Source organism: Nuphar pumila, chromosome 6 (assembly GCF_984573655.1).
Source record: "Nuphar pumila chromosome 6, dmNupPumi1.hap1.1, whole genome shotgun sequence".
Classification (NCBI taxonomy): domain Eukaryota; kingdom Viridiplantae; phylum Streptophyta; class Magnoliopsida; order Nymphaeales; family Nymphaeaceae; genus Nuphar; species Nuphar pumila.
The window spans coordinates 83,266,106-83,282,105 of NC_143254.1; positions in this window are offsets into that span (position 1 = coordinate 83,266,106).

Here is a 16,000-nt window from a genome sequence, read left to right on the forward strand (position 1 = left end):
ATTTCGCATTTCTTCAAAAAAAAAATTGTGCCAAAGAACAAAATGGCTTTGAAAATACTCGATTCTTTACAAACCACCCTGACACTCAACGTTTCTTTCTAACGTCCACTTCCCAAACATGCTCCTAGTTTCCTCATCTGCTTTTCCTCAATCTATTTTAAATTCAATATTACAATTCACCACCAGGTTTGGTTTCCATAGCTCATGAAATCTATTTATTTTACTCCGAGAAACCTCTCAGGCCAGGCACAGAGACCTAACTGCACTGGCTCAGCCTGCCATACTACGGTATCTGTCCATGTCAGCCTAAAACTCCAAGGGCTTACCCCTCAACCCCAAAGAGTCTCCAAGCTTCCGCTTACGCGAGGGGGTGATGCCCACCAGATTTGAACCTGGAATGCCCATCAAACGGTCTAGGCCCCATCCCACTAGGACAAATCCCTTGAGTTAAGCTCATGAAATATATTGCTTGGTGCAATGATAGAATGTTTGGGGTGCCATAGAAAGAACCCGAGTTCAAGTTCCTGAAAGCGGCCATTTCTTGTGGAAGGCAAAAGGTTGGGAAACTCTCTAGTCTGCTCTCCACATCACCCTGGAATACTAGACCATTAGCTCCTTAATGTTAAGGCTACGAAACCAGATGAGCCCCTCATGTCTCGACTCATGAAGAGCTCATTCAAACTCATGAAATATGCTCAGCAAGCCAAACACAAACAACCACTGTCTGTCTTGGTTTGGCTCATATAGGTTCGTTAATTAATAATAAATATATTTTACATATATTTTATATCATAGATTATAGATGGTCTAAGGGTTAGAATTGCAAGCAATAAGTTTAGAGTTTAATTCTATTGTTTGCAAGTTTGAAACAATTATTTATTTTGTAAATAAGTCATTTCGAGCACGGCTCAGTAGGTTTAGGGTTCAAATTCCATTATTTTCAACTCTGAAAAAAAAAATATTTTTTTTATAAATGAACTAGCTCGTAGTCGTCTCTTTTAACTCGGGATTTTCATGAGCTCTTTGCTCGATACAAGAAACAAGCCAAGCTTGAATACCCTCTGTTCGGTGACAGACCTAAGATCATATCTGGATTAAAGTTGGGTGAACCTAACTAGATCAAGGGCTTGCCAGGACTTGAATTCAGTTGTGTGGGTCCAAGCCTGACTCTTGTTGAGTTGGAACCGGGATGGACTCAGATCAAGCTAAGCCAATTTGTCAGCCTAAGCATCAGTAGCCAATAGGGTGAATCAGAGTTGGATCGATGGATCACCCTCCATCTAAAATTGGATCACTCCCATGTCTGTTTTTTATACTTGAGCTTATATAATATTTACCCCAACTTGGGCTTCTTTCAGTTTTACATACATAGGGCAGGATTTTCTCGAGGACGGAAAATCTTGCAATATTTTTTTCGGGGAAAATCTTGGGAATATATCATCAAATTAAGATATAAATATAGAAAACATATTAAAATATAACGAAAAATTGTTGAGGCATTTTTGTCGCATTGACATTGCAATATTTTGGAGATTGTATCACCGTATCATGATTTTATCACCATATTTTGAAAATCTCACTGCCACTTGTTACAAAGACTCCTATTCACCTTATATCAAATGCACTGAAGGGGATGCAGTTTGATTTTCCAAACTCCCTGATACATGAACACATCGAGGGCAATCCGGGTTCAAGATATCCATTTGGATTCTATTTTTCAGTTTAGGTTCTTTTATTTGAGTTTTATTTAGAATTGAATCTTTCTTATGTAATGGATCTATCGAATATCTAATTTACAACTACTATTTTTTTGTTCTCTAGAAATGTTTATTATAGAGACTATCGTGACGAGACTTATGGTGGTTAAACTCTTGTTATTTTACTTGAATTTCTTAAGTTTACTTGCTATTTTTCATTGATTTTCATGTCTTCCTAGTGTAGCTTCCTATTTTCTACAATATTGGGTTCCAAAGTTGAAGTACTCCCCAAGTCCTTAATTCAAATGCCATGTATTATAGACTTCTGTTGCATGTTTTAACCTTTTGTTTCAATATGCAACTTCACACACCTAAGTGTTTATCCATGCATAAGAGCCATCTTTGAGGGTGCATTTGAGAACCTAAGATAAAATATACAAATCGTTATCCAGGCCCGAAAAGGCCGGGTAATTAAGAGATCCTGGTTTCTCGAATACAATCCATACATTCAAACACATTATAATTTGTTATTGTTCATGAGACCCATTCAAACTCATGAACATGTACGATGACCACTGAGCTCAAGCAGGTGATTTCACCACAGGACTTTGGTTGCATGCAAGACAGTTGAGCATGAAACACATTGACCCCACCATCAGAAATGGTGTGCCCCAAAGAGCAAGCATGTGGTTTCACCATTGGTCCCTAGTGTTTGTTTGGCTCTTTTTAAATAATTGAGAAGCCTAGCCAGGAGGGTTCCAGGGTGGGGCATGTCTAATTTACTAGTAATAGCAGGCCTACCACTCTTAAATAAGGGCGTGGAGCAAATTCAGACCATAGGAAAGCAATAAATCCCAATGAGGTTTTGCCAATGACACTGCATGCAGTAGGGCAGGAGACTATCGTAGTCTAAACATAAACATTATTACTTGTTTGTATTCTTCATTATTGAGCTTTTTGTACATACCAAAAAATTAAATACTTCCCTCAAAATCAAACACCTCAAAGTCTTTGATGGTGAACCTCATGGGCACGGTGTTAAATGAAACATGCTAATGGATTTTGAGCGCCTTTTTCGAAATTTTATCCATGGATGTGTTAAGCATGATTGATTTACTAGAAATCGACACTTGGATCATGCATTTTGGATGGAAAAAATGGTAATTAGAGCCTCAAAAATTTATAAAAATTGTAGGCCGTTGATTTTTGAAACCTTATAAAAACCTATATCCATGCATCAGAATCAAATGCCCCAAGAAGTGATTTCTATAAAAACAAACATATAGATCACATCTGTATGGTCAGAATTTTGAAACACCGAAACTCCATTAGCATGTTTCATTTAGCATGGCACCCATTTTAATTGTAGGTTTTTATTTTCATATATAAAGAAACCAGTAATTGCTTGATCCATAGGTGCTTAGACAAAATGCATTCGCGTTGAGCATCCATTGCGTGTGCAATGCTCAGCATGCATTTTTTTGTACAAAAACGCATATTTTTGAGCAAAAAAAACAGCATTTAATTCTGTTTCAAAACGCCGCTAAAAACAACCATTTTATTGCCTGCAGTGCCTCTGTTGAGGCATTTAGCGACGTTTTGAAGTGCCACTACATGTTTTTTTAGTTGTTTTGAGCACTAAACATCCTTCGTGACTGCACGATGGATGCTCAACACATGTGTGTTTCATTTAAGCCCCTATGAATTAATCTGCTATCCGTTACTCTGTCTATGCAGACCCCACCAGTTACACGACATACCATTGGGTTTTGAACTTTCACCGTCCCAACACATGGTGACATGCACTAACAGCTCCTACCAAACAAGTGGAGCCCTCATTGATATTTAGTTGCTACTCTTAAAACAAACAAAATACAGGGACCACCACGGATTTAAAAAATGATACATGGGATCCTGATAATTTGTGTGTTTGCTTGGAATGAGAATCTTTTTCTCACAATGGAAAGAGAATTGGCCCCAAGGGTTTCCGTGCAGTGGAAGGGGCCTTGGCCACTTGATGGGTAGTCAAGGTTTTATTCTAAGTGTCAAACCCCTTGCATTAATGAGAGCAAGCCCATGCCAGCAGGCAACTTCCTTTGGTCAAGGGACACTGTCGAAAAAGTGACAGTAAATACGATAGGATTAGTCAACGCAACTAGGTCTCTTATCTTGATGGTGGTTTCCCCATCCTTCATAGAAAAAAAAAAAGAGAGAGAAAATTGATTCTTATATTTACCCAATTTCTCATGCACAAGCAAACATGAGAAAATGAGACTGTGAAACTCAAAATCACATTTTTGAGCCTATATACTTGCTTTTTGGTCACATTTACTTGGCGCCAATAAGTCTCCAACAGTTGAGAGAGAATGATTCCATGTGCTCCATTCCTCAAGTGCATGCAAACATGGGGAAATGTTGTAGTGAAATTTGAAAATCATTTCACTCGCTTCTCCCATGATTCCAAAACCACATTGTCCACCTTGTGATTTGGAGTCACATGATTTCAAATTAATCATATGATATTGAATCAAATAACATATTCTTTTATAATTTGATATTCTATGGTTTCAAATCACAAGGCTGCCCGTGTGATTTAGAATCACAATGGTAAGTTTCGTTATGTTTTTGAAAAGTGAAAATAATGTTTAAAAGAATTTCGTTCTTACACTTTCCAAATCTCACTTTTGATTTCTCTGTCAACTCACTTTTTATGAGGCTTATTTTTTGGATTTTGTACCAATTTTTTTTTAGGTTTGTTTTTGAGGTACCGTTAAAATGAGATTCACCTTATAAAATGTATTAGGAAGTGGTGATTGAACCCAACGTACCCAAGAAATGATAAAATTAGCTTCAATTTTGAATTGGAATCCCACTTTTCCTAATTTTTCTCATGTTTGCATGCTCGCAAGAATATGGGCAAGTGAGAATTGTCCTTTCACATGGTGAGAGAGATTTCTTATTTGGAGCCAAGTAAATATTGTGTGATTTCAACTCTACCTTGTCATTTTAAATCATATGACTCCAAATCACTTGATTTCAAAACAAACAATATGCAAGCAAACATGTTGAAAGGAAGAATTTTAGGCCTTTTAAGGAGGGACACCCATTTGTATATTCAGGTTGGATCTCCGATCCACACAAAGTGGTTTAACCATAGTTGGTAAGGGCCCTTATTCATCACTCGTCAGTAGAGCTAGACATCAGGCCAGGTACCTGACCCGTTCTCCGGAATCCAGCCCATGGTGGGCTATGGCCCTGCCTGGTAAGGTAAATGGGCCTGAATTAGGCCGGTCCATTTACAAATAATATAAGACCCAACAGGACCAGCCCATGTAACTGGTCGGGCATAAAGGGCCTGATCTGAGCCCGATTATAACCTGGTGAAGCCCATGTTGGGCCAGGATGATGGTCAGGCCGAGCGGTCCTGTGTTTCTCATGTATGGTTAGGTAAAAACAAAAACTTAAAATCCCTCTAAATTATGTATGGGATTCTATTTAATTTCTTAACGCAATATAATCCAAACCCAAGCCCAAATCTTAGTGCTTGTTATTTGGGCAGGTATGGGTGCTCCTGCTTGATTAGGTCAACCAAGTTGACAGCCCTACAGATAGGGTACAACCCCACGATAGGGTACAAGCTGACCTCTCACTGCCGGTCCCCACCCCCACCCCACAAACATTTTTTTTAAATCCATGTTCCACCTATCCAAGTTCCCCTTAACTAAGGGGGTGGAATCACCATTCCAGTTTGATTGGTGCAGCATCCCACACGATGCAATCAAACACACCCTGATGGATCAAAATCCCAACCAGTTGACAGCCCTACAGATAGGGTACAACCCCACGATAACCAAATAGACAAGAAGATCTCCATTAATGATTTAATGGGATAAAAAATTGTACAATGTGAAAACATTTAAATTGGAGCCTCCGCTAACCTTCCCCCCACCCCCCTTTTTTTTAGTAAGTCCAAGGGAACCCTCTCCAAACGATCATTAAACAACACACATTGTCTGGCCTTAGGTCAGTAAAACCCTTGTGGTCCCTTCTGCCCACCTAAGCTTGGACTTTGTAGCGACGCTCCCCTCGCAATTAGAACCATGAACATCCCATATCAAGTGACAAACCATAGTCGCTCCTAACCAGGAAGGCAGTAATTGAAGCCCCCACACTAACAAGCATTATGTTTTGTGGTTGTTTGTGTTTGGGTTCTCGGATTTTTGAATCAAACTCAACAGCTACATGATTGGGAGTTCCAATTTCCCTTCATTGCTTTGTATCAAGAGAAACAGGGAATTGGGTAATTAAAGTGTGAATTGGCAATTGAAATCATCCAATATGGTAGCATACCCTTTTCAATGTGAAAGTCAATGGCAATTCCCAACCCAAAAGTACTTTGATAGTCCATTTCTACCCTGCAAAAGGTACTAACTTCTGATAATGGTAGTTCCCAAACAGAGAAGCAAAATGAGATCCATATTTTGTCCCATACATCAGCCCTCTCATATATGAAAGCATATTCTTGATTCTACTGTAATTAAAATCTGATGTTTATTTAGAAAATGGTGGGGCCCACTGTCCGATTATGAAGTAAGCAATGACTTGATAAATCCTACCCTCTAACAAAGAAACACCTATAATCAATTGCTGCTACTATTATTGTTAGAGCCATCTGTTGACATTAACTCCCCCCCCCTCCCCACACACACACACACACACACTTATGACCAAATAAAAAAGATACAAAAGAAAGAGGACAGACCCATAAAGTAATCCACCAACCAAAAGAGCAAGTGGGAAAAGGAGAAATTAATGTGAAGGGTCAACAACACCATTCCATGTGAAAGTGAGATGACCATCCTAGTTACTTGAAATGTCCTTTCCTTCACACACACACAACGGTAACATGGTATAAATTCAAGATCAATTTCCAACCAAAATTTCAACGATTTCTTTTAAAATTGTCTTGCGGCTGTGTGTTTTTTTTTTCATATTTTGGAAAAAAAAAATTTAAAGTTTACCATTATATTTTCCCAACTCATCGATCAGCTATTAAGTTTATTTAGGTTAAGATCTTTGCAAAGGCAATGCTCACTTGCTTATATCATAATTGCAGGGCATAGCAATTTCATATTTTAGGGTAATTTAGATGTAGGTACCTAACATATGGAAAATTTACATTTAACTCACCTCAAGTTTCAAAATTCAAGATAACCGTCTAACCTTTCAAAAAATTGCTCAAATTGCTGCCTGAGCTGCTTTTCACAATGAATTTATTTATTTGCTCCTGAGTATAGCCACAAAGGCGACATTTAGTAATCTAAAGGAAAAAAATGTTAGAATTGTCATTTTCAAAAGTTAAGGGGAGTTAGGTGAATAAACAAGCAATTTAGACAGTTATCTAAGCAACTTTTCAAAAGGTTAGGCATTCATCTTAAATACTTGAAACCCGAAGTGGCCAAACGTAATTTTTCATATGTTACGGAATAACACAGCGCAGCAGGAGCGATCCATGTACTATCCTGAAAATTAACCAACGGCTACTTTTCCCTTTCATTTTTTTCATCCCTCTCCCCCTCTAGGATGAATGATCTAAAGTAGAATGAATTTGAAGTCAAAGGACTAAATGACTCATCACACTCTTACTGTTGGTACGTAATGACATAGAAGAAATGCATTTTTCCCAGTTTTTTTTTTTTTTCCTTACTAAAGTACAAGTAACTTCAGGTTACACATGAGTTAAGGTCAAATATCATGAAGCTCCTACCTACTACCCAATATTGAAATTCTGCAGCACGTTATTGACATGGTTTAAGAAATATAATAACCCTCTAGCACTTATTGCATCGACCATTGGCTCAAAATAAATTCAAATGAATACTAATGTATCTGTAAAATAATCCCCTTGCTGCTCCTGTATTTTAGTATTTTTTTGGCTTATGGTAGGAGATTTGATCATGTATACCTCTCAGTGATTAAACTCCGATTCAACAAAAGAAAACCCTAAGGATGCACAAACTACATAATCATTTTATTTGAGCACTTTTCCTTAAAGTGAGATCCATGCTGCAAATATTAGTAATATTTTTAAAAATGGCAGTTTTATCACAATATTCTCAAAAGCGGATAAAACTCCTGAACATTGCAATATTTTCATAGCGTGGCCTATTTTAAAATCATAGCTGCAGTCATAATGACAAACGTTAAAAACAGCAAAATCTCATTTTTCAAAAACTTGCAAGAAATTGAAATTTTTTCATAAATCTCGGCAATAAATAAATATAAATAAATATTTTTATAAGAAAATATTAATAAAAATTATTTAAAAATAAAAACACACGGTTTTTCATGATAAATAGCCGTTTGAAACATAAATATCGTGTTTAAATCATGGTATTTATGTTTTTTGTTTAAATCATGGTATTTATGTTTTTTCATAAATCTCGCATATTTTGAAAATCTCACGAGAAATTGCCGTTTTAAACTTTCAGGAAATTTCTTTTGATATTATATGAGATTTTCATAAATCTCGTGATATTTGTGATTATGGCAGCAGTATTGTGTGATAAGGATTAGGGGTGGCAATCGGGTCGGGTTGGTGGGTTGGCGGGTCAGCATACCTCAACCTGAACCCGACCCATTTATTAAACAGGTCGGCTGTGGCAAACAAGAACCCGACCCGTTTATTAAACGGGTAACCCAACACGACCCGCCAACCCGCTTAATAAACTGGTTGGGTCGGGTAAACGGGTTGGCGGGTTAGCGGGTCGGGTTGGTGGGTTGGCGGGTTGACCCGCCCACCTAACCCGTTTATTAAACGGGTCAGCCGGGTTGGCATACCCCTAACACGAACCCGACCCGTTTATTAAACGGGTTCGTTTTTGCCCAACCCAAACCCGCCTAAGAGGCGGGTTGGCGGGTCGTGTCAAGTTTTGCCACCCCTAATAAGGATGTCTTTTAATTTTTTAATGCCTTTATGGATATTGGTTATATTTTTATATTATTTTAGTTTTTATATATGCAACATTTTCCTCATTTTTTTTAAATAGTTTTTTTATTTATCATCAGATTTTTTTCACCAAGATTTTCTCTAAAATGAGGTGTGACAAATATGGAGATCCCAGCCCAATCCAATCTACCAATATAATGCGGTTTAATACATGATTTAAACAAAATAATATCGAAGATTTGAGGTGGCGTGGGGCTTGCTGAGGTTGCCCGGCTCTCATGCCAAAATCCAAGGTTATTCAAACAAAGGATTTGAGAACAGATGGGAAAGGGTCTGTTCTCAATCCTCAAATCTCAAAATCTGCATCTCCGTGGGATTTGAAATCTAAGGCTTTCAAACACAGCCTTGGAATGTGGGCGTGCTGCTTTGGAAGAAGATAACAATTTACTATGCATAAGCCAATGTCTATGTCCACCTGTCCGAGCGTGTCCCTTGTGACAAGAGTAGTAGACATGCTCGGACACTGCACCAAGATGGTGTCCCTGTGACATGGTTCTGGGTTGATCATCAAAACTCCAATAGTATCTCAGATCAGGTGATCAAATTCTAGGATCTCAGATCACCTTGGATCTAATACTCAAAGGCAATCAAACGCAACCTAACTCATCAACACTTTTGGAATCGCATTAAGTATCTCATCATCAATAGAATCAAAGTTAGGGATACTTTGTGGTCACTACTCACTAGATAGAAAACCAAAAGTTTCTCAAGCCACTAAGCCCAAAGGAAAGCAAGGTAAAATCCACATGCATACAGCCAAGTGCAAAGTTGGTTGGGTTCGACTCCCATGAGAGAGAGATGCTATGCAATATGTGAAACATCAATACCAATACCAATAGGGCAAAGTCCAAGGATCCAAGCTAGGTGTGCCTTCTGGTTGATAAAGAGACTTCAAGGATTTTACTAATTCGGGGTTAGGAAGGTATTAGGATCCAAACTCTCACGGAAGATGGTTTTACGAATTTCGGTAAGCTGGATGAGGTGAGGTATTGCTCAAGAAAAGCGCACACCACGAACCGAATTAGGGGCGTGCAATGTTGGAAGAGAGAGGGAGTCGTCTCTCTTGGTCGGCTACAGAGAAAAGCATGAGGCTCGACGACAAGAAAGGGAGAAAATAAGTTCTCTTTCGGGTCGATGATGAAAGTGAAAGAAGAGACGAGAGAGAAATATATTTTCTTAGAGAACAATAACGAAACTTAAAGAAATCTCTAAAAAACATTATTAATTAAGTACATTTATTTATACATTTACAAGAGGGGAAAAAAGTAAAAAATAAACATAGTGTCTACCTTAGAGAGGACTCTGAAAGCGAAAACACCACCCATTTGTTCGTGAGAAATTGAAATTCTTTTATTTTCTCATAATTTTTTTGGCAATCAATAAAAATTCTAATAAAAAAAATAGAATAGCTATTTTTTACAAAAGAATATTAAAATTTAAAAAATTAAATCCCAGTGATATTTACCAACATTTGAGTTTCTATCGAATAGAAGTTTATCGTGATTTCTTTTTTAACTGCTGATATTAATTTGTCACTGTGCCCTTACCTTTCTTGGATCTGGTCAAGGCTCAGCTCAGCTTAATATAACCTGCAGCATATGTGGTTAGATCGAGCCATATTTTCAAACTAAGCCAACTTGGCCCACACCCAGTGGTATAACCTGACCTGCAGGTCATCGGACCAACATGTTTAAGTGTACCTTTTGGTCCTATACCTTATCCATAACCCTTACGGATTGGAGTCGAATAACGTGGATTTTTGTGACCAACTTGGCCTACCATGTTGGGTCTTGGACCCTTTTGCCTCCTAGTTGAGCTATAAACGTAAGCCGAGGAGTCTCGGGTTCGAGAACCGGGGAACCCAGTTTGCCTACTAAAAAGAAGAGTGTTAAAGCCATTAAACTGGGAATGTAAATGGATTGAACTTAGTTCACATCTACGTATTACCTTGTCCTACTTGATCAGATCTGCCCTAATGGATTTGGATTAGGATTCAGATATGGAGTCAGACGAAAAAGGACAACTGAATCTGAATCCAGTATAATTGGGCTGGATTATCTCTCACAGATTCAGATTCAGAAGGCAGGTGGTCTAGGCTTGAATCTCATGGGTGTCATTCTTTGTGCAAGCTGAACCATGGCGACTCCCCGAGGGCAAGGGGCTACCCTACTAAGTTTTACGCTGCCAAGACAATGATAGTAATTACCTCAGGTGTAGATCCGGTGCAGCTAGGTCTCTGATCCTGGGGACGGTTTCTCCGTGTAAATATATAAACTGAATCCAATTGTTAATTAAATTTTACATTCTTACCAAATTCAACTAACGATATTAGGATTTGGTTGGATATGACCTGAATCGAAGCAAGAAAGGTTACCTGGATTTAAGAAATAAGAAGCATCCAAGGGTACCTGGGTATTGTAAGCTCATCTGGTCTATGACCCGATCCAACTAGGAAGCAAGTGTGTCGGTATGATCTCAACGAATGTAGGTCCAGTCCAATCCAAATACTGGAAATCCAAATCGAAATCTGGATCCCAATTCCCAACTGCAGACCCTCGGTAAAAAAAAATGGGCGAGTTATTGGTCCACGGTGGCCTCGATAATGACTCCCGTTCCGTTTGGGCCACGGTGGAATGCCTGACTCCCCGTTTCATAAACATCTTGTCCGTACAGCTGTAAAGTGACTTAACGGCACTGCTCCCCGTACGTTGAGGAGGTTCAACATGTCCATTGACATGCCCAAACAACGGGAAAAAAAAAAGCCCTCCATGGCTGTGAATAAATATAAACAATATGGCACTATAACTTATATTTAATATATTTTATTTATTATTTTCATTTATTAAAAGTATATGTTTCAAGAAAACTCGATTTTGGCTGCAAGAACCGAGTGATACGAGCGGACACGCCGACTTAGACATTGACACGTATGGCATTATTTAAATAATTTTTATTACTTCTTATTTTATATCAATAAATGATATTTTTAATATTAAAAATAAATATTTTTGTATTGTTTACAAAAAAAACCATGTCTTCGTGTCCCAATTTTGAAAAAAATCAAACTTTGGAGTTGAATCAAAATCCCACATTATAAAGTCCACAAATCATTGTAACATCGATTAAAGTTGACTCAAATATAATGTTATATACCATTTTGAAACTACCTTTATTTTTTTCCGTCTAAAAAATAGAACCTTATTGTGTATTAAATATGATAAAACTTTTTAATATAATAAATAAATTATGCTAAACATATATATATATATATAGTTAGATTCACCATTTGGTAGTTAGATCTATGAAAACAAGAGTGTGTAACACTGTATGTGTAGGGATGATAGAGGACCCGGAAGAAATGTTGGTTAAAATCAAAATGTTTGCGGAGATGGAAGAGAGGATGGACTTACGCTTTCCCCCACCCCGCCCTGTCCTCAATCCTTTTTTAAGGATGACAATAAATCGAGGGAAGAGTGGATCCTGCCCTGCCTCACCCCATTTGGACCATGGATAGAGGATATAAAACGAGAATAGAGGTTAAAATCAAAACCCGTGAAAGAATGGAGGGCAGGATTTTGAAACGGGATGTGGGTGGAGACCTTGTCCCCCGCCCCTGCCCCGATCCAATGCTATCCCTAATATGGTGTCATGAGGTTGAAGGAAACACTCTTAGCATACAATGGTATTCATGTTGAATTTAGTCCAATGTTTTTTTTTTTAGAAGATTTTAGTACACTATTTTATCGCTGAATTGAAAACAAGAAAGCAAATTAATGCAGTTAATTTTATGAAGTAAGGAATTAAGAAAATTCGAAAAGTAGTGGTAAGAAGATGCAAAAGATTTTGGCTTCACACACCAAGGAATGAAGAAATAGAGCCCAATCTTTTATAATTGGTTGAAGGCCAATGCTATAGTGACACGCCATTTACAGTCCGCATCAATGCTGACACTTGTGAGGCACTGACCTGACTCTAAACACAGGCTGCTATTTTGTCAATATTTTAATAATACTTTTCATTATACATTAAAAACATTGAAAAATAGAAAGTATTGTGTCAGGGTTTTGTGATAAATAAGAAGACCCGATTAGATTCCGAGTCGGACCCAAAGGGTCCGATTATTACATTGATCCGGGTATAGTTTGTGAAATTTTATACTAGACCCAAGCCCGACCTGAGTTCCGTTTAAGATCCACAAAGTTTCATTGTAAAAATGATAAAAATTTATTATTTTGTCAGGTCTGGTTCATGTAATCCTTATAGGATTCGGGTATGATTTCTCTTATGGTGGGTCTGATTATACCCAAGTCTGGACCTGGTACTATTATCTCAAATATGGTTTAAGCCTGGTTTCACTTAGATCCAAACCAAACCCGACCCGTTGACACCCCTACTCATGTCATGTTTCTCAAACTCGACCCGCATCTTGCATTTCTGTGACATAGATTAAGGATTAATGATAATGACATGATAAATTTGCTACAGTCGTTTCTACATCCAATCTAGTAGGAAAAACCAGCATTCAATTTTTTTGGATTTTTTTGTTGTGAATCTAACCTTTTTATATGTGATCTACATAGTTGGTTAAGTAAAAAATAAGTATTGGATCATGTATTTGCCATATCTAAGTAGGTTTTTAAGTGCTTCACACATCAACAGCACACAATTAGAGGTGTCGACCGGATTGGTTTACCCGGACGAAACCCTATAGGGTCCAGGTATGGTGATAAATAAGAAGACTTGATTAAGACTCGGGTCCAGACCCTGAACGTCTGACTAATATATGGACTCGGGTGTGGTTTGTGAAATTTTATACCCGACCCGAGTTTTTGATTAAGACCCACAATTTTTCAAAGTAAAAATGCTAAAAAATATGGTTTTATTAGGTTTGGTTCTTGTAGTTCTTATTAAGTCCGAGTATAGTTTTTAATATAGTAGACCCAATTAAATCTGAGTCGGGACCCAATACCATACCCAAAAATCTAGTTTAAGTCTGATTCTACCTGGGTTTGAACCAAACCCTACCCATTGACACCCCTACCCCCAATGTGCTAAAATTTGATGGATTAAAAAAATATATTTTTTCTCAACAAAAAAAAAAACATATTGAATACATCTACGAGGTCAGATTGAGTGGATACAGCGCATCATCATCATATTATTTATGTGAGTCAATTATAGTTGTGCTAATTAGGGGTGTCAATGGGTCAGGTTTGGATCATATTGAGGTGAAACCAAACCCAAACCTGATCTGAAATGATGGTACCAGGTTTGGACCCTAGTCTAATATGACCCACCATAATAGAAACTATACTTGAATCATATAAAGATTAATTACATGAACCAGACCCAGTGAAATAATATTTTTTTATCATTTTTATATTTAAATTTATGGATCTTAATTGGAACTCGGGTTGAGCCCTAGTCTGGTATGAAATTTCACAAACCATACCATATATTAATGGGACCCTTTAAATCCGGCCTTGATTCTAATCAGACCTTCTTATTTATCACCAAACCTTGACCCTATAGGATTTGGTATGGGTGGGGTCCTGGTCAAACCTAACCCATTGATACCCCTAATGAAATAAGGCCTGATCATAATAATGTTGATGATCCTGCCGGCTGGATTTGATAAATAAAGCACATTATTTGGCATCCAAGGAAACTTGATCATGCGTACAACTTTTTCTTTTGTCGATCAAAAGGAGGGTTACGTTAAGAAAGAAAAGGTTTACATTTTGGGGAAAAAGAAAAAACATGAAGAAACAAATGGAATATGGGGAGTTATTTTCCTTGCTTTTACTTTCTTATGACCATATTCCTTGTGACTTTGAAAAAAAAAGTTATAGAAGTTCAGGAACTTGGCTGCACTCGCTTACCTTTCTAAAAGCGATGTCGCAAAAATATCACTCGAGAGAAAATATCAGTAAGGAAAAATCTCATGAAACTTCAGAAAATATGTTTTTTTTAAGAAATTTCTCGATAAAAATATTGGCATACGTAAATTACAGAAAAATATATAATATAAATAACATAAAATATATATGTCGTTAACATCATGATAAAAAAAACACGATATTTTAAAAAAATACTTTTAAAAAATATCAGAATTTCCTGCATTAGTGATAAAATCATGATATGTTTAAAATATCAGTAATATATGTGACATAAAGGAATTATAAACTTTACACAATCATATTAAATAATCATAAAAAAAAAAGTAAAAAAGAGGCCCGTTATAAATCGTCATAACAGTCATATGTCATCGGGACACGCATGCCGTTTAGGATCCTATGATTAGGAGGCACAACGCGTCATGTGACACATTATGACATTACAAAAATTACTTTTAATAGTTTGTAAAAAATACTTCAATAAATAAATGTATTTTATATGTTAAAATATTAATAACACAGCTATATCTATTAAATAATTTTAAATCATTACGATATTTGTGCCATAGCTTTAAAAATTTTGCATCACATCGAGTCCCAATTCGTATCCGTGTCCTTGTGACAGAGATAGACAAGGGGTAGGAACAAAAAAGGTAAAACTTATATTGGTGAAAATAAAAAAAAAAAGTGCCTCAAAAAATGGACGTAGAGGGTATTTTTTCCTAAAACGTACGCTGGCAAGAACGCCTTCTCCAAGAAGAATGCACGAGGAGCTGGCCAAGTGGATCAAAGGTCGAAATCGGGTGTACTCAGTCTCGGAGCCAGGTGCTGATCAGGGCGGGCAAGAGCTTACCCTGATCTTGAAATCCTGGATAAGGAGGAGGGGTTTGGGTGACGATGGACAATGCCCATCCTGACCTAAATACGGCAGAAATCTAAATGAGGGTGGGCACATGTGCGTGACAATATTGTTCTAGCTGGGGATGTAGCTTGTAGCATCTCTGACAAATATCACAAGATTTATAAAAATCTGGCGATAATACCATGAGAAGTTGCTTGAAAGTTTAAAACAATAATTTTTTACGACGTGACAAATATCATGAGATTTACATTTTTAACAGATATTTATTGTAAAAACCCTTGAGATTTTTATCTTTAAATATATTATTTTTGTAAAAAGGTTTTTTAATTTATTTTTTATTGCTGAGATTTTGCCGAAAAATGTGAGATTTATAAAAAAAATTCAAAACCTCTCAAGTTTTTAACTGCCGATATTTTGCCATTTTAAACTTGTCACTGTTTGTAGCTCCATTTATGCTTCAAACTCTCTCTAGCTTTTTAATATATATATATATATATATATATATATATATATATATATATATATATATATATAT